Below are 21,316 nucleotides of genomic sequence, written 5' to 3' on the forward strand. Positions count from 1 at the left end.
CTGGTCTCCTAACAACCTCCACATGAGTGCAACCTTCACCCAGAGCCAAACACACAGAATTAAAAATAAACAGGCAGAACAATGACAAGCTGCTAGCATGCCATGCTGAAGTCAATAACTTTCTAGATCTAAGGCAGAAATGGTATTGGTTCCCTACAATCTTGGTTTGCATATCAGGATCTTGTCTCAACAATTACAAAACCACTTTCTGTTGTAGATGGCTGGGTTCATGTATCACATTAAGTTGTTTTTTGAAAAATCATAGTACAGTGAACAAGTCTGGTTTAGTATGCTATTAAATCAAAACCAAAAATTGGCTTAATGCAGTGAAACTCAAACAAATTATAAACAGACAGGCTCAACACTTTACACAAAACTATACTGTAGCTTGCTTGGTTTTGGTTCTGCACATTATTTAACCCCCACCATCATAGTTTATGGCTTAACATATTGTGTAAAGTTAAAGCAATATCACCACCCCCGAAACTCAACTGTAACTAATCCCAGATAAAAGGGAACCACTGTAATACTTTATCTACCAAATCAATCAGTCAAGGATAGTCCAGAAGGATACCATAATCAATGGTATTGAAAACTGTTGGGGCAAGTTGCCACACCCCTTTCCTGGTCCTGACAGAAGTCATTAACAAACATGATCAATGCAACCTTAGTACTCTACCTGGGCCTGAATCCTGGCTGCAAAGGGTTCAAATCCTCTTTTTCCAGGGCCCTTTACAGTTGCAGCCCTATTACTTTCTCTACCACCTTCCTAAAAAAGGGAATTTGGACACTAATCAAAAATTATCTAGCACTGCTGGGTCCAGAGATGGCTTCCTCATGAGGGGATGCAACACCATTTCCTTTAAAGCTGGTGGAATCAGTTCCTCACTCAAAGACAAATTTACCATCACCTGAACCCAAGGACAAGGATCTAATATGCAAATGGCAGCACTATTATCCCAAGAACTCTGTCCACTTCTTCAAGACTGACAGTTGATGTTTGTTACAGGACAGCAAATAAGTTTTACAGGCAACATGAATAATATTTCAGTGAAAGGATATACTGGCAACGGCTAAGTTTGTTTATGTGTTTGTTTGTTTTGTGCCTTTGATTCAGTGTTGACTCCTGGCAACTGTGTGGACTAGTCCCTGCAGTTTTCTTAGCAAGGTTTTTCAGAAGTGGTTTGCCATTGCCTCCTTCCTAGGGCTGAAAGACAGTGACTGGCTCAAGGTCACACAGCTGGCTTTCTGCCCAAGGTGGAACTAGAACCCATGGTCTCCCGGTTTCTAGTCCAGTGCCTTAACCACTATACCAAACTGGCTCTCATATAAGTTTATTCCTGGGTCTCATCCATAATTTGGTTCCATTAGTTTTTGGAAGCTGCAATGTGGGAAGCCAGCCAAGGTGATTCCTAGATGGTAGCTTATTACTACTGTTATAAGTGAACCAGGCTACTGTTTTGTTTTGTTTTTGTCAAAAAATTATGATTAAAACACACCAAGACTTAACATCCCTTGAAACTAAATGCAGAACAGACTGAGAACCAGTAGAAGGAAATAGTGTTGTTGTTGTTTCCCATGGCACATAGTTAAATGTTGGAATTCAGAGTCACCATTTATGCTTGTTGTTGTTATGGTACTTCAAGTCAATTCTGACTCTTGGTGACTACAGGAACAAGTCCATGTAGTTTACTTGGCAACATTTTTCAGAAATGGCTTGCCAGTACCTTCTTTCTAGAAATGACAGAGTATGATTGGATTGAAAGGCCCTTGGTTGGCTTTCATGCCTAAGGCAGGCTTAGAACACAGAGTCTCCCAGCTTCTAATCTAACACTTTTAACCACTACACCAAAATGCCTCTCTCAGTGTGTAGTAAGAGCAGCCAATGTGGATAGTTTTAAAAATGAACTGGACAGGTTAACAAAGACTAATGCAGTTTATGGTCATTTCCTTTACTGGACTAGATGAGTTTAGGGCCTGATCTGGTAGAGCTCTTTGTATGTAATATGTAACCCATACCTATTTTTAACATTTGTGCTCTGCACCTATGTATTAAATATATATAGTAATATTTTAAATAACAAATTGATATTTGGAGTCACTGAATGTCTCATAAAGGGCATTCTTTCAAAGTTCATGAGCTCTATAAAACAGGAGTGTGGGGTTCAAAACTCTGAGAGATTTATAAAAAATATAGAAAACAGTGGAGAGGTTAAGGGATTGCTTGAATGAGGAAATAGTGGAATTAGTGTGTTGTACAAATACCCTAACCCAGATAATTGACAAAGAGAAGATTAATTTTAACTCAAAACAGCTCCAGGTTTGTTTGGGGCTAAACTAACTTCTGCCAATCAACTGTGTTATGCAAACTACTTACCAGAGGTTTAACTGTTCTTTTCATCTCCCTACAACCACATGGGACGTATGGAAAAGGGACGGTGGGGGGGGAGGGATGGATAAGTCTCCCTTAAACTGTCAAAGCGGCATCAACACCAATTGTACCACTGTTGTTGTGGGTTTTTAAAAGAATTTTCCTCAAAGGAGAGGGGAGGGGACTGAAAAGTGAAACCCTCCCAGTCTCCTTAGCAGCTGCTGGGAGGATTAAAAAGATGGCTGTGACACCACTGACTGAGTGATCTGTGATTGTATGTTGCCAGTGAAAAGGTTCAAGGTTCTTGACCAAGAGAGCAGATGGCTCAGCCAGTTGGGTCATCCAAACAGTCACTGAGTCAGGGGATTCTCCCCCTTCCCCCACAGTTTCTATTTATCAAGTTTATTTCTGATTCAGAACTGTTAATTAAGGATTGATCTAATCAGGCTGTCCTATGTGCTTCACATGGTTCAGATCTCCACCAGTTCAGCAATAATAAAGTGTTATTTTATAGGATTAGGTAGGGATAAGCAGCAATAAATCTTTTCATGGTGTGCTAATGGAAGGAAGCAAATTGGGACAATGGTAGATATGTTTTTTTTAAAAAATTAACCTATTTCCATTGCACTGTTTTGTTTCTCTTACTCCCTCATCCCAACAAATGCACATGAAGTATTGTTGAAAGGAGAATAAACTGATGTTAAGATTTTCTAAGTCAAGGGTCTCAATTTCTTTTAAATACACTGGAGCAGCAGCTTTCAGCTGTAGATCTAGGTCATGAAAAGTTGATGTTCCACTCTTCCCACTATAAAAAGAGGCATTCTTACAGAATATTTCATGTGTGTGTGTAGGTGTTACTCAAATAACCTTTTTCTTTTAATCTTGAGCTGGAAAGATTGCAACATTATTGTTTTCTTCTTTTGTTCATACTTGAGTTATAAAAACAGTGGCTAAAGCTGCCTAATTAGTTACACTAGTTACTAATACTTGTCAAGAAACTCCAGGTCAATAATACTGAATAAGAGTTTAAACTCAATTGTTCTAAGTCTGAATTTTTAAAATTAATTTCTTACCTTGGCGGGATGGCATCGTGTTTCTTTGACAGTGTTCTTGTATAAAGGGTTGAGTTTTTCTTTTCCCATTTTTTCCAAACAATGGAGGGTTTTCCAGAATAACTTATCAAAATATTGGAATACATTTGGGTTTTTTTCCTCCATATTTTTATTCTCTTCTCTTGTTTTTTTCCCCCTTTGGACTCAGAGATGACCATTTAGGATAATGCAATACACAACAGCAAATTCAGTTCAATAGTTTAAGTACTTTATATTTAATAATTATTTCTATCTAACATGGAAGAGTGTGCTTTATAATAACATTAAGAAAACAGTTAATCTGAGGAAATTTCCCAAAAGAACTGGTTAGTCAAATATTAATTCGAACTGTGTTCTCTGGGACCTAGAAAGGGAATTTTATCCAGCTCAGTATAAAGAAAAAGTTTAGTGGGGATTTTTTTGGGAGGCTAATTGGAGAAGCAATCATGGGCTCAAAGTCAGTACATTACTTTGAAACTGATCTAGTTTTGAAAAAATCAATGCATTTGCCTGTTTGCTTGATATCTGCCCACTGAATAGATATATCACATAAAAGAAACAATAATCCTTAATTGTCCTCTCATCCATAAAGGTAAAACCCCTATGTAAAATTGCCCAGGACTTCCTGTCACTTGGAGAGTGCCTGGGAGAGCATCAAAAATATTTATACATAGGGTCATCTTTTGTATGTACAGTGATGGAAAAAACAAGTGCAGGCAAGGCAGCCTGGGCTGTAATCAAGTTAGAAAAAGATATTTATACCTGTTTCCAAATGTATTGATTGGAAGTGGTCTATGAAAATAAGCATAGTGTCAAATAACAGTTTATAAGACAATTCTAAGTACAGTCCACTGACATATCTTTTTAAAAATCAGAAATTACCTGAAGTTACTTGTGCCTTGTTTTCTCTACCCTTCCCATTTTCATTCAGTATCATCCATGTCTAAGGACAAAAAGTGTGTGTGGGTAGATGTGGATGTGGGTGGGTATGTTAATATTTGTTTGGCACAGTCTCTGCTATAATGGCAGCTTAACTTGGCCTGCTGAGGCAGAATTTTCCTTCTCTCTTTCAAAGTCTGGAAACACAATAATGTCTGCCAATTCACTATGAAGGAGTCTCTCTTTCTCTCTCTCTGCTGTAGAATGCCAGTTGGCACTGAAACATCTGGCAAATCTGAATAACTGAACCAAGAGAAGGCCTATGCAGCATATAACTTCAAGCCTGGGAAAAAGAGTGTTCTTGAATGTGAAGGAGAGAGAGAAAAGTCTCATTAGAGAACATCTGCTAATTTCTTCAGGATAGGGGTAGGATTAGAGTTAGTTGTAAAACAAATTGTATCAGCCAGTTGGCTATAAAAATTAGAGAACCTTGGATGCTGAAGCCTTTATGAAGATACCAGGGAGAACCAATCCCACCCACTCACTGTCATGTTCATCGTTTCAATGTTAAACGTACATCGTAACGTTTCGCATGTCATTTTGCTGATGCGTGTTTAGGTTGGGAGGGGAGGAGGATTCCATCTCGTGGGATTGTTATATGTTAGCAGCTGGATTGGAATGTGTTTGGGTTATTTCATGTGTTCAAGGTTTTCTTCCCAGGACATCAGCAGAAATTGTCACCAGCACCTGCGGTGGGGAATTTGAAACGGTTTGGGCGAGGGGAGGGATTACATTCACAGGTAATCCCTGGTTTTTAGTTTGTATTTGGCGCGCTTTTGCTCATTCTCAGCGTTCTCTGTATTTGCATACTATTCTTTAATAAATCAGATATCATTAAGCCTCTACTTGTGAGTCTGGTTTTGTTAGGGTAGGCAATCATTACACTCACCTTGATAAGGCTGTGTGAATCACATTTCCAAGAATGAGGATAAAGAGGAAATACAGAATGACCTTCTTCCTGACATAAGGTTGTCACTTACCCTGCTGGCCTTCTGTAAGGCTGTCAAGACCTGGCTCTCTCCCAGGGTCTTTGGGTTGTGAGCCCCAGTTACATGATGGTGTTATTTCTGTTTGGATCGCAATGTTTTGTTTGATTATTTCAATTCTTGTTGACTGGTTTCTGTACTGTGGTATTATTCTGTATTGTTGTATTATTTTTGTTAGATTTTGTTGCACTTTCTGTAAGCCACCCTGAGTCACCTTGACTGAGTTGTGTGGCCATGTAAATGTTTTAAATAAATAACTCAATGAATGTTTCCAGTCATTGTCTTTGTGACACAGAAATCATGAATATAACAAGAAGATCTGGAAGGTAACCTATGCCACTAGAAATTTGTTCTTAACTTTATCACTAATTAAATGCTACTGTAAACCATGAAAGTGAAATGCATGTCCAATTCTTTTTCTTTCTCTCTCTTTTTAAGTTTGCAGCTACATATGAGATAGGCTAACATCTCATCAGATTTGGAAAATTAATTTAGCAATCCATCAGGAGCAGAAGCGAATTTAAGCTCTAGTTGTCAAACCACTTTCTCCTAAATAGTCCCATAGAGATCACTAGAGTTAGGTAGCTTGATGGCCATAGCAACATAATTTAAGCCACTAATGGAATGATGTTAAAAATACAAAAATCACCTACACTTGGTTGTATGATGTGGTCAGTGGTAGGGTAACCAAATGCCAAAGACAGATTTCATTTAATGACTATATAGTAGGGAGAAAGACTTCAACAAGAGCAACTTGTCATGGAAGAATAATAAACTTTCACTTAGTGAAGTAAACTAGAGGGTTTCCTATCTTAGAATCATAGAGGGTACCATTTGAGGGCATCAAGTCCAAACTTTAGAACTTGGATTTAATCAAATAAAATAATCTCCATGAAATGGCTGTCTAGGTTGTACCTGAACAGATTCAGAAAAGGGGAGCCTGTCATCTCTTTGAATACTTGGTTCTATTACTAAACTGCCCGTTCAATTAATGTCATTTCTGGATGGGCTCATCCAGAACTCTTACCCAATACCTGTGGGAAAAATAGGTTCTCAGGGACTTAAAAAACACTAAGAAGGTCAAACAATCTGAATCTTTGGGGAAATGAGACAGAGAAGGTATGCTTTCTAGCTCCAGCTAGGTGACATTATTCCATAGAGTGGACATGAAGCATGCCCACTCTGCTGGATCTTATGGAACAAGAAGAGACAATTGGAAAGGTGGTCCCACAAATAACTTTGCTGTGTGCCATGATCAACCTTGTTGCTATGCTCTGAACCTGTTTTAGTTTTTTCTGATTCTTTTTAAAATATGGTGGCCATATATAGACACAACACCTGTCACAGGATTTATACAGTGTATAATAAATTGGAATTATTACTTTCTGTGATAAAAAACAGTTAGCATTTTGTGATGCAGAATATTGATGAGCTCTAAAACTGCATTTGCCTTTTCATAGCTGCATTTACCTGCTAATTCTTGTTCAATTTGTAACAAATATTATTGCAAGATTCATCGTTTGGAATCTTGCTCCAGATCTAGACATTAATTGGAATGAAATTATTTTGAGACTGTTCTGGATTACTCTGGATCAACCCCCCAAATTTATCAGGTTATTTATATATATATACATATATACATATACATATACATATACATATACATATATATATATATATATATATATATATATCAGATAACATATGGTATATTAGAAAGTTTTAATAATATGAAGCTACAATATTGCAAAATTTAAGGAATAAAATTGGTCAGATTATCCAAAATATAGATCATAGAATTCTTATTCAGCCTTGTGTTAGATTGCCTTGTGTTAGATTGTAATTGCTTTCAAGTCCACCCAGCACAGCTATTTATTTATCTGTGAGAGTTTTGGGATGCCCCAATCAGTTATGACTCTGGGTGGCTTACAGAATACAATAATAACAAAGAAAAGTAAAAATTAAGTATTACACAGTAAAAAGAGAAAGTCCATAAAATATCAACAACCATTCAAAGACCAAAATACCACACAAAGGTCTATCACCCACCAAAATGTCACACAAGGGTCACTCTTACCTAGAGCCCCATTTTAAATAGCACTAGGGTGGGTGCTGTATGAATCTCGGGGGGGTGGGGTTGAAAATTGAAACACTGCTATGTATTATTATTATTATTGTTGTTGTTATTCCAGAGGGCAGGCACCTTGAGAGAGAAGGCCCACCATCTGAATCCTGCCAGGTGCCATTGTTTAATCAATGGGACCCAGAGCATGTTGACTCTGTCAGATTGTATGAGATGTGCAGAAACTACGGAGTATAGGCAGTCCTTCTAATAACCAGGCCCTGGGCCATGAAGGGATTTATTGGTGATAACCAGCACCTGGAATTGCACCCAGAAACCTATGGACAGCCAGTGCAGCTCACCGAGCAGAGGTGTTACATGGCTATGCGCACCCATAACTGTCCATGCCACTGCATTCTGAGCATGCTGCAGCTTACTGAACAAGTGGTCTTCAAGGGAATCCCCAAGAACAGTGCATTGCAATAATCCAAGTGCAAAGGCCTAAGTGACTATTTTAAGGTCTCCCTGGGTAGGTATGGGTGCAGCTGCACACTAGATGAATTTGTGCTATTGGCTGTACTAGATAGAAATTATGGGAGCTGAAATCCAACACATTTGGAGAGTGGCAGTTAGCAAAGGATTAATTTAATCAGGCAGCCAGAACCAATCAATTTACTACCCAAGACACAATATGCAGCTGCAGCTATCTCTCCTTCCTCTAAATATTATACAGAATCACATATGGAGGAATATGTAATGAAGTCTGTGGACCAATAGCACCTAATGGCTACACTGTGGGTTGTTATCAGATGTCAGCTAAGGACTTCAAGTTCAAGTGCAAAACATATACCTCAAAAAACATACCAGTTTCAAAGCTGCGTGATGTTGTGTCTAAAATGTATTACATTTTGCAAAAAATGACTATGAATACAGGAAAAGAGTAAAGATTCAATATTTTCAGCTCTCCTGAAAAAAACCCCTCTCTCTCTGTCTCTCTCTCTCTCTCTCTCTCACTCACTCACACACACACACACAAAGCCCCTTTCTCATAAGCACAGATGACCTTTCCATAAGTATTTGGTTGTTAAAAAATAGGGTGCAATAAATCAAGGAAACTTACTTTCCAGAAACTTAGGGTAAATCTTAAACAGTGCAGCCAAATCTCAAAGTCTCTGAAATGAAGAGGAAGAGAAAAGTTTTCTCAGACGTATAGTAATCCAGATTATCTGGAACATTTTGGTGTAGATTTTTCTTAGTTCAAGCTGCTCAGTCACAACATAACTGAATGATCACTTACAAAACAAGAAGGTGCAGTGGAGCAGAAAGCAAGTCCCATTTGGCTTGCAGCAACATTTGGACAACATTTTTGACCAGATACCTGTATTTCATTCTTAAATGACTACTCTGGCTTCCATGGGCTGCAATGGGCATATCCAGTGACACAATTCCTCCATAGGAGGGAGGCAGGAAATATTTGATCCTTTTTTTATTCTTTCTGGTGCTTTGGAAAGGCAAAGTATAAAACAATGTTAAGCCTCCCAAAGAATTAACATCCCTCTTTTGTGTCTTTTTAGTGAGAAAGAAAATGGAACACCACACTGTCAACAATTGGTGGTTTTACTGCTAATTTTAGAGGGGTAATTTGGGGGGTGCTTGAGCTGGAGGCACATGTCATATCCTGTAATTCCATCTGTATTTTTGAAAGTGCTAAAGCCACCCTGAAAATAATTGGAACATTACATGTTGCTTCTTATTTCAGCAAAGGCTAAGCCTTTCTTAAATTTATCATTCTAATACATTTAGTAAGTCATTAAACCAGCAACTCCACATGCCAGCACCTCTCCAAACAAAAATATCCCACTCAAACATCCACACACCTCTCAACACACCTCCAATGCTACACCTGCTCCCACCAGACCCCTAAGGATGCACAGTCTCCTCCAAAGGTGAGTCACAGGCTGCTGCTTCTCCACCTCTCACCCAAGAGGGAACCCCTACAGCATCACACTGACGTGACTCAACCTCCCCCAATCCAGTCCATACTCCCTCCAATCTCAGCCCAAAATTCCTCCAGTTCAAACATCAGTGACCTCCAGGGAAAGATAAAAAATGTCTACAAGGATTGATACATGGCCAAACACACCCCTGGCAGACATTCCATTCTTTCCAACTCCAGGATCCACATGATGGTGTCAAAATGGCACAGCTCCAAACAGGATTGTACAGCAGCCTCAGGATGCAGGCCAAACTATGCACAGCCATCAACCCTTTTGCACAACCAGCAGCCCATAAAAGAGGTGCCCAAAGCCTCCAGCATTTCAGGTCTGGGCTACCCCGTCTCGCCCACATGGCCAACCCTTCATGGAGAATCACTGTTACCCAATTCTACACAGCCCTTTGACATCAATGTCAAAGTTCATGCTCTATTGCCCTTTACACTGGACAAACTAGCCAATCCCTAGTGTAAATGGATATAGGCTTCACACCAGCAACATTCACTTAAAATATGGTACATCTCATGCCCGACATAGGAATCATCACTGAAGGAGGAAGAGGAAAAAGAAGATGAAGTAGTAATTCGATCTGGCTCTTAAGTACTAAGCCAGCATCAGAGGTCAGGCAGAACAATGTTCTTCTGGTCCTGATTTTGCAACCGTAGGCTCTGATCCTAGCTCCCCATCTAGTGACAGCATTACTACCATCATGTCCTTAAATAAACAGCCAGAAGAGGTGAAGAAGCACCTGGCTGTGTAGAGATGTGCCTTGGGAAGACATTCTGCTTGGAAGCATGTTATGCCCAAGTGCAATCACAGCTGACTGGTACTGACTGTGCTTAGATGGAGGCTGGGAACTTCCAGTATAAGGACTCTATCTGAGAACAGTGAAATGCTGAAACATTATCTGTGACAATCCACACTGTGTACTTTTATGTTTTGGTATGAAATCATGTTTGTCTGCCTAGAAATCTCAGCCCTTCACCTTAATGTGACAAAACTTTCTGTTTTGCCCATTGGACTTTGGGTACTAGGTTTTGCTAATTTTGAACCTTGGACTATGAACCTTGGACATAAGCTATAATTTTGTCTATTGATACCTTTATGAGAGCCTCTGCTGATTTTTACCCTGGACTGTTAAGAACTTTGCTAAAGCTTCAGGAGTAGACAGAGGGGAAATAGAACTTCCCAGGAATTCCCAAGATAGGCATTCTTGAGGAAAACTAAAACTATAAAAATCAATTTTGTGATGAAAAATTTGAGCTAAGTTTCATTTCAAGTTTTAACACAATTTCTCACAGATTAAAGGGAGACCTGTTCAGTTTAGACTATGAGATGACCAGGCAAGTAAAAAGGAATTCTTTATTTACAAGCAACTATGTACAATTAGCAATTGTCCTTTAATTAATAGTTCAGTTCAATTCAAGCCCAACTGGGTAATGGCAGAGTACTTGGCAAGACAGCAAAACCAGGTTTAGCTAGAGTGCCCAAAGATGCGGCTGGACTGGACTCGACTGGAATTCATGGCAAGACGGCTAGGCAGGACTCGACTGAAGACCATGGCAGAGAAACAGGACAGGATCCAGCAGGAACTGGCAGCAAGGCGACTGAACCAGCCTGGGCTGGAGGACACGGCAAGACTGCAAGGCAAAACTTGGCTATGGATGGCAATGAGGTAACAAGGCTAGGCTGAACTGGATTCTGTGGTGAGGTGATAAGACTAGGTTCATCCAGAACTTGTAGCAAGATGGCAAGGCAAGACTCGGCTGGGCTTTGGGGCAACACGGCAAGGCAAGACTTGACTGGGCTTTGAGGCAAGACGACGGAACTCAACTTGGCTGGGCTTTGTGGCAATGTGGCAAGGCAAAACTCGACTGGGCTTCAAGGCAACACAGCAAGGCAAGACTCAGAAGACTGGAAAGGCTCTGATTCCATAATGGCTACTGGGCAAGGCTCCAGGGACAATTCCGGCTTCTCTTCTGCTGAGGAAGTTTTTAGCTCAATGGAACATTTGTCTTCAATGATTTGGTATTTGCACTGGCTCCTTTTTAAGCCGTTCCCTTCACACCGTTTCTCCAGCAGAACCAATTGGGCTTCCTTTTGCTTGGTGCACTTTTCGGCTTGCCTTTCCCTTGCACTGATTGGCAGCTTTGAATTTGACTCGTGACTTTGCCCAATCAGCTGCTCAAGACTCAACTCTTACAAGACCACATTTTCTTACCATATTATGTGTGATACTCGTATGATAAAGGCAATGTTACCATTACTGTTGAGTAACTTGATGTGTTTCTCTTTCTCTTTTTCTTTTTTTTTTGTGACCATAATTATCATTGTCTTCAATTCCTACATTTCATTTGCTCTGGCTTCTATTTTTATTATTCCCTCTTTTCTCCATCAACAGTATCAAATTTATAGAACAATAATATATATGTTTAATGAAGTAGCCTCTGACCCATGAAGACCTAAGCCATGATAATTTGTTGTTACGGCACCACAGGATTTTTTAAATTGTACTCTGTGAATGGCAAACTGAGGTGCTGAAACATCTAAAGTGCTGAAACATCTTTAAAAGGTCCACAAGCTGAAACACAATAGAGAAAATATGGGAATATTCTTAATGAATTACCTGCTGTAGTTGAGTAATCTTCAGACTGCACTGCTAGAAAACGATCAGATTAATCATTTGGTTTACTTTTTAATCCAGCATTGCAACTGGAGACACAAGTGACCTCAATGGCATAAAGTACCCTTTATTTGATAAAGTTAATATTCCAGCAAAGACCCTAGGGGCAAAAGTTACCTAATTACAATTAACTATGCTTAGAGAGATTTGACTATTGGCTGATGTAGATGTATAAAATAATATAAATAATTTGAGTATATTACAAGTTCATCTATCTCCTTATTCTATCTCTTTTAATTGCAAGTGCTCCAATTAAAAATATGTGGCTCTGTGTAAAATAGAAGAGGTCAAGAATACATTCATTGCAACAGAAAGGACATGACAATAAATAGTCTGGGGCCATTTTAATACATTTTGTAGAGTAAGATTTCAGGGACTGAACCTTACTGACAACTAGATTATACTGGGTTGGAGTTAAAATCCCATAAAGTTTGGATTTATGTAAACAATCACCGTTCACAGAGCAGCAATATATCAGCACTGATCACTTACTCTCTGAAACAGGTTAGAAAAACGTCTCTGAAAGGGAAAAATGTTGTCATTTATCTATATGTCTGCTTGAATATTACACTAGCAATACACTAGCAGACTAACAGAGTTTTGACAGCTATATGATTACAACTATTGGAGGGAATGTCAGTGTTTACAGAAGTAAAAAGAAAAGTTAAAAATGTAAACAGCAACTGATTCCCCTTCTCTTAAAATCAGCAAGAGTGAGATTATTCAGCAGTTACAGAATGTGTCTGTTTGCAGAGAGGGAAAAACAGACTGGGGAATCCTGAAAGATACATGGATTCATTTAGGTACACACAAGTACCTGCAGAGTGTCCCCATTCTGTGATCTTCTACTCCTGTATCCAAACATACAACTTTTGCTCTTCTTTTTTTGCTTTTTAAAACTTTAAAACTCTGTAGTGTGTGTCTGTTTTTCTGTCTCTTCCTTCTTATTGGCCAAGATCAGATTTCGTTTGGTAAATGAATCACAGTCTACAGTGGAAACTCCCTATAAGCTCTGCCAACAATTGCTAAGTTGATGAAAGAACAATTTTTTTTAGCAAGAAATGTTGCTAAATGTTGGTGAGTTTCTGTTGGCCTAGTATAAGTAAAGGCATATGGAATCATGAATGTATGGTTTCACAGTTTGCTAAGATGTGTGCACAAAATTATACAGAAGGGGTCTAGTGGTGCAGGCAGTGCAGGTTGCTACCCTTCAGGATTCACACCTGCTGTTTTTTAAATTATCAAATCAGTGGGAGAAAAGAATCTACATATATTGGTAGTGACTAAAATAACATAACAAAAAAAAAGTTTAAAAAATGAAAAAAAGCTCTATATATTATCTGTGTAGTATCATTTTCAGAACATAAAGACTTCTCAGAAATAGAAAAGACAAATATCCTGAATCCATTCCTTGGTATCAGGGGGGAAAGTGTCTTTCTATTTATGCAAGATTATCTTCTCTGCTGAACTCCAGGCTCAGCAGAATAAAATGACAAAATCCATATTTTAGAAATATAGTTTAACATCATTTTTACATATTTAACTATTTCTTTCCAAAGCTGTATTAACATATGCTATGATTTGAAGCCAAAGCATAAGTGTGGCTGGACAAGACCAAATCATATGAGTTAAAGATGCCTCAAATTTTGTACAATACCAATTAAAAAGAATCTGATGTCAAACATTCTTTGAAGGGTCCTATAGATACAAAATAAAATTTTATGATGAATCGTATCAGCCAGTGTATCGTTGTTGCTAGGAGTTTTGCATATCTTCACTGCTATTTTGGCTTTTATAAACAAGCAAACAAATGCTGTAATGTCTTACTTTGATTTTTGTTGTTGTTTATTCGTTTAGTCGCTTCCGACTCTTCGTGACTTCATGGACCAGCCCACACCAGAGCTTCCTGTCGGTCGTCGACACCCCCAGCTCCCCCAGGGACAAGTCCGTCACCTCTAGAATATCATCCATCCATCTTGCCTTTGGTCGGCCCCTCTTCCTTTTGCCTTCTACTCTCCCTAGCATCAGCATCTTCTCCAGGCTGTCCTGTCTTCTCATTATGTGGCCAAAGTATTTCAGTTTTGCCTTTAATATCATTCCCTCAAGTGAGCAGTCTGGCTTTATTTCCTGGAGGATGGACTGGTTTGATCTTCTTGCAGTCCAAGGCACTCTCAGAATTTTCCTCCAACACCACAGTTCCAAAGCATCAATCTTCCTTCTCTCAGCCTTCCTTATGGTCCAGCTCTCGCAGCCATATGTTACTACGGGGAACACCATTGCTTTAACTATGCAGGCCTTTGTTGTCAGTGTGGTGTGTCTGCTCTTAACTATCTTATCGAGATTTGTCATTGCTCTTCTCCCAAGGATTAAGCATCTTCTGATTTCCTGACTGCAGTCAGCATCTGCAGTAATCTTTGCACCTAGGAATACAAAGTCTTTCACTGCTTCTACATTTTCTCCCTCTATTTGCCAGTTATCAATCAAGCTGGTTGCCATAATCTTGGTTTTTTTGAGGTTTAGCTGCAAGCCAGCTTTTGCACTTTCTTCTTTCACCTTCATCATAAGGCTCCTCAGTTCCTCTTCGCTTTCAGCCATCAAAGTGGTATCATCTGCATATCTGAGATTGTTAATGTTTCTTCCAGAGATTTTAACTCCAGCCTTGGATTCCTCAAGCCCAGCTTGTCGCATGATGTGTTCGGCGTACAAGTTGAATAGGTAGGGTGAGAGTATACAGCCCTGCCGTACTCCTTTCCCAATCTTAAACCAGTCCGTTGTTCCATGGTCTGTTCTTACTGTTGCTACTTGGTCGTTATACAGATTCTTCAGGAGGCATACAAGATGACTTGGTGTCCCCATACCACTAAGAACTTGCCACAATTTGTTATGGTCCACACAGTCAAAGGCTTTAGAATAGTCAATAAAACAGAAATAGATGTTTTTCTGAAACTCCCTGGCTTTTTCCATTATCCAGCGGTTATTGGCAATTTGGTCTCTAGTTCCTTTTCTAAAGCCAGCTTGTACATCTGGCAATTCTCGCTCCATGAACTGCTGAAGTCTACCTTGAAGGATCTTGAGCATTACCTTACTGGCATGTGAAATGAGTGCCACTGTTCGATAGTTTGAACATTCTTTAGTGTTTCCCTTTTTTGGTATGGGGATATAAGTTGATTTTTTCCAGTCTGATGGCCATTCTTGTTTTTTCCAAATTTGCTGGCATATAGCATGCATTACCTTGACAGCATCATCTTGTAAGATTTTGAACAGTTCAGCTGGGATGCCATCATCTCCTGCTGCCTTCTTATTAGCAATGCTTCTTAAGGCCCACTCAATCTCACTCTTCAGGATGTCTGGCTCTAGCTCACTGACCACACCGTCAAAGCTATCCCTGATATTGTTATCCTTCCTATACAGGTCTTCTGTATATTCTTGCCACCTTTTCTTGATCTCTTCTTCTTCTGTTAGGTCCTTGCCATCTTTGTTTTTGATCATACCCATTTTGGCCTGGAATTTACCTCCGATGTTTCTAATTTTCTGGAAGAGGTCTCTTGTCCTTCCTATTCTATTGTCTTCTTCCACTTCCGCGCATTGCTTGTTTAAAAATAATTTCTTATCTCTTCTGGCTAACCTCTGGAATTTTGCATTTAATTGGGCATATCTCCCCCTATCACTGTTGCCATTTGCTTTCCTTCTTTCTTGGGCTACTTCTAGTGTCTCAGCAGACAGCCATTTTGCCTTCTTGGTTTTCTCTTTCTTTGGGATGTATTTTGTTGCTGCCTCCTGAACAATGTTGAGAACTTCTGTCCAGAGTTCTTCCGGGACCCTATCTATTAAGTCCAGTCCCTTAAATCTATTCTTCACCTCCACTGCATATTCCTTAGGAATATTAGTGAGCTCATATCTAGCTGATCTGTGGGTCTTCCCTAATCTCTTGAGTCTGATCCTAAATTGTGCAATAAGAAGTTCGTGATCTGAACTACAGTCAGCTCCAGGTCTTGTTTTTACCGACTGTACAGATGTCCGCCACCTTTGGCTGCAAAGGATGTAGTCAATCTGATGTCGGTGTAGTCCATCTGGTGAAGTCCATGTATAAAGCCGTCTCTTAGGTTGTTGGAAGAGAGTGTTTGTTATGCAGAGTGAATTGTCTTGGCAAAATTCTATCAGCCTATGCCCTGCTTCGTTTTGTTCTCCCAGGCCATACTTACCTGTAATTCCAGGTGTCATTTGACTGCCCACCTTAGCATTCCAGTCTCCTGTGATGAAAATAACATCTCTTTTAGGTGTGTTGTCCAGTAGGTGCTGCAGATCCTCATAGAACTGCTCTACTTCAGCTTCTTCAGCATCTGTGGTTGGGGCGTATATTTGGATCACTGTGATGTTAGATGGCTTGCCCTGAATTCGAATTGAGATCATTCTGTCGTTTTTTGGATTGTATCCAAGCACTGCTTTAGCCACTTTACTATTAATTATGAAGGCTACTCCATTTCTTCTATGGTCCTCTTGTCCACAGTAGTAGATCTGGTGGTCATTTGATGTGAAGTGGCCCATTCCAGACCATTTCAGTTCACTGACACCCAAAATGTCTATCTTTAATCTTGACATCTCACCAATAACCACATCCAATTTGCCCTGGCTCATAGATCTTACATTCCAGGTTCCAATGGTGTGTAGATCCTTAGAACATCGGATTCGCCGTTCACCACCAGCACCGTCGGCCGCTAGCCATCCTTTCGGCTTTGAGCTAGCTGCGTCATCACGTCTGGGGCTAGTTGAACTCATCCTCTGTTCCTCCCCAGTAGCATTTTGACCATCTTCCGACCTGGGGGTCTCATCTTCCGATGGTATACCGACATATCTCTGGTTGTACTGATCCATTTAGTTTTCACGGCAAGAATACTGGGGTGGGTTGCCATTACCTTCCCCAGGGATCGCATTTAGTCTGACCTCTCTGTCATGACCTTCCCGTCTTGGGTGGCCCTTCACAGTTTAGCTCATGGCATCATTGAGGTGCTCAAGCTCCAGCACCACAACAAGGTAACGATCCTTTGCTGAAGTACTTTGATTTAGCAAAATATAAATATATGTATATTCTCTTCCAATATCTCAATAATTTTCAGTTACTGTTGTTCAATTCTAGAATGACCAACTACTAGATTGCTTTATAATTCACCTATGCTTGCTATTAAAAGTACAAAAAATCAAATACTAATTCATTTTTAAAGTTAACCTTACTTATAGGTTGGCCACATACTTAATTTAAAAGTTATCATCTAGTGCAATATTTTATAGATTGTATTCCCTTGTCCCTTCATAGTTTTCTGAAAGCTAATTTAGAATACTTTAATGCAGCCTTTCTCAGCCTCTTGGCCCTAGAGGAACCCTTGAAATATTATAAGTCTCATTATTTATGCTTTCATTATCCATGGTTTAATGCTCAAATGAAACCCCCCAAAATAATGAAAGCCATCTGTATTTGCCTATCTTCCATAACATTCTAGGTGGATCACAAGAAAGAAAATCTATACCATTGCTCTAAAATAAATATCTCATAAAATATAAATCAGAATTCAAAAGCAACAATACCTTCTTTGACCTTAAGAATTTGAACTGTTTAGAGTTATTCTGTGGGAAGGGACAATACCGTATATTATTCTAACTATTCACATCTATCTTGTGACTATTAAGTGTTCCATATGACTAGCTTGTCTTGAAATCCTTCTCTTAGCTTAAAATGCATCTCTAAGACCGATCTGGCCTGTTTTCAATATTTATAAGTTCAGAAAATAAGAATACCATATCTATACTATTCTGTGAAAAAGTATTTTCCTGAAATTCTGCATGTCCTTGACATTCTTTTGCCTATTGATGGACAAGACCAAATTATAGTATTCACACTTTTGAATAACAATTTGATTCTATTGTTAAAAAATGTTCTTACTGTTGTTCTTCATCCCAGGAGTTACTAGGACAGTTACAGTTACAACCTGAAATCTCAGTATCTGAGAAAGCCTGTTTCCTAGCTTCACTAGAACCACCATTATTCTCTCTGTAACCCTGATGGATTGGAGTCTCCCAATGCAATGTATTATGGATGTTTAAGTACTGTAATTTAAGTAATTGATGGAATACTGTGTAGTACGTTGCCTATCTGATTCCTCTAAAACAGTGTTTCTCAACCTTGGCAGCTTGAAGATGTGTGGACTTCAACTCCCAGAATTCCTCAGCCAGAAAGGCTGGCTGGGAAATTCTGGGAGTTGAGTCCACACATCTTCAAGTTGCCAAGGTTGAGAAACAATGCTCTAAAATAAACAGCAAGATTCAGGAGCTATAGCAGTTCTTTTTTCTTTCTCTCAAACTCACTGCTGCTATCCCCATTATAATGAGGCATCCTCTTCCTGCCTTTTAATGAAAACTGTAGCTAAATATTAGTTTAATCTGTGGCTTAAATGAAAGCTCCCACTGTCCCCTGCTTCCCCTCTCCCATTTTGCTTTCTTTACATCCTGTCTGATGAAGAATTTTCGAGCATGCAAAAGCTTGCATCTGAGTTTATCACCTTGAGCTGGCTTCTTAAAAGCATTTCTGTAATTTTCTTTGTGGCCAACATGGATATCTTTACTTCTTTCCTTTGCCTATATACAATTGTAATCAAAATTATTCAACCCCCATTGCAAATCCGATTGATTGTCAAAATGTACAGACTTTCAGCTGTTTGCAATGAACAAAGCAAACAAAAGCAATTGAAATAGCTCAACACAATGAATGCTTCAAGTGGTGCCCCCAAAGTCAACTGAAAATGCAACTTATAATGACTTCTCCAGTCTCAAAATTATTCACCCCCCTGAATAGAATCTATCACAACAGCACACATACAGTATGCAAAACAGATGTTGTCTCAAGCACACCCTAATCAAGGGCTTCATTAGTTGTACCAGGTGTGCTTGAGCTGGAACACAGGAAATAGCTGAACTGGCTAGGAGTTTGCTGAGTGTCACCTTTGACTGCATGTTTGAAATACAGTATGGCTAAGTCAAAAGAATGGTCCAAAAAGGTAAGAGAAGAGATCATTGCCCTTCACAAACAAGGAACAGGATACAAAAAGGTAGTGAAGGCACTGAATGTTCCTAGAGACACCGTTGGAAGCTATATTTCTATATTTCTACAATATATATTTCTAAAATATGGAATTTGTCATTTTGTTCTGCTGAACCCTGGGGTTCAGCAAAGAAGATAATCTTGCATAAATAGAAAGAAACTTTTCCTCCTGATACCAAGGAATGGATTCAGGATACTAGTATTCTCTATTTCTGAGAAGTCTTTATGTTCTAAAAATATAGTTCACAAGTTCAAAGTTCAAGGAACAATGGTTACACTACCTGGGCGGGGCAGAAAAAGGAAGCTGTCAACAGCTGCAACCAGATTTCTGAGAAGGCAGGTGGAGAGAAATCCTCGAGTGAGTGCAAAAGACCTGCAGCAAGACTTGGTGGCAACAGGCACTGAGGTTTCAGTGAGCACAGTAAGGCGCGTACTAAACACAGACGGTTCCCATGCCAGAACTCCAGGACGTACACCACTACTGACCCAAAAGCACAAGAAAAGTCAGCTCCAATATGCTCAAAATCATATAAATAAGCCACAGAAGTTTTGGGATTCTGTTCTGTGAAGCGATGAAACAAAACTGGAACTTTTCAGCCCGATGGGTCAGCGGTATGTCTGGAGGAAGAAGAATGAAGCATATGCTGAAAAGAACACTCTGCCTACAGTTAAGCATGGTGGTGGCTCAGTGATGCTTGGGGTTGTTTTGCATCCTCTGGCACTGGAAACCTGCAGTGTGTGGACAGCAAGATGGATTCATTGAAGTATCAGGAAATCCTAGGAGAAAACATCATGCCATCTGTAAGGAAGCTGAAGCTTGAGCATCATTGGACCTTCCAACAGGACAATGATCCCAAGCATACCTCAAATTCCACTAAGGCTTGGATGCATGAGAAGTCCTGGAAGATTCTCTAGTGGCCATCACAGTCATCTCACTTGAACCTCATAGAAAATCTCTGGTGGGATTTGAAGAAGGTGGATGCAACACACAAACCCAAGAAGATTACTGAACTGGAGACCATTGCTCATGAGGAATGGGCTGATTCCTCAGGAACGCTGCCAGAAGCTGGTGTCTGGCTATGCATCTCATTGCAGCAGGTCCTAAGAGCAAAAGGGTGCTCTACTAAGTACTGAAGATGCTTGCCATGAAGTGGTTGAATAATTTTGAGACTGGAGAAGTCATTATAAGTTGCATTTTCAGTTGACTTTGGGGGCACCACTTGAAGCATTTGTTGTGTTGAGCTATTTCAATTGCTTTTGTTTGTTTTGTTCATTGCAAACAGCTGAAAGTCTGTACATTTTGACAATCAACCTGATTTGCAATGGGGGTTGAATAATTTTGATTACAACTGTATCCCATCTATTGTTTGTCCTCCCCTTACAATCTTTTAATTATGATTTTACTTTATTAGATTTATGTGCCACCCTACTCCAAGACAACTCTAGATGGCTCACAATTTTTTAAAAAGCAACAATATAGTAAATGAAAAATACAATATAAAGTATACAAGATCAGCGGGCATCCAAACAACACACTGTATATACAGGAACACATTTAACAAGGGGACTACGTCCATCCTACCCCAAGTCCTGGGAGAACAGAATCCTTCCTTAAAAGGATTTAAAATCCCATTGGACTGATCTGACTTTCTCTTTTTCTGCTGAGCTTACAAACAGCAATGAAAGCAAGCAATTGATAAAAGGAGAAGTGCTTTAGGTTCAGGTTTGCAGCTCACCACCCCCCAACCCCTGAAAAGGCCTCTTTTTTAGCTTAGCTCCAAAAAAACCATCTCCAGTAGGTCAAGACAGCAGAGGCCCTGCATGGGACTGGTGTTCATAACATCCAGGTGTGTTATAGCTCTGTGTGGCTGTCAGCTTTAGAACATGAGCCTCCCTCAGAGTAAAGCATTTCTTGCCAAGTGATTGGAAAGAGCCATGGAGAGCCAGTTAAAGCAGGTGTCGGGTTTCTGCCTGGAGAAAGAAATGAAGTTGTGCTGTCTGAAATCCCACACATACCTTTTCACTTGCAGGAGCCACAGACCTTATTGGGATTGAGATTCTAGTTGTGCTAGATCCCTTCCCTCTTTTTTCAATATTCTC

This window comes from Candoia aspera, chromosome 5, assembly GCF_035149785.1.
Source record: "Candoia aspera isolate rCanAsp1 chromosome 5, rCanAsp1.hap2, whole genome shotgun sequence".
Taxonomy (NCBI): Eukaryota; Metazoa; Chordata; class Lepidosauria; order Squamata; family Boidae; genus Candoia; species Candoia aspera.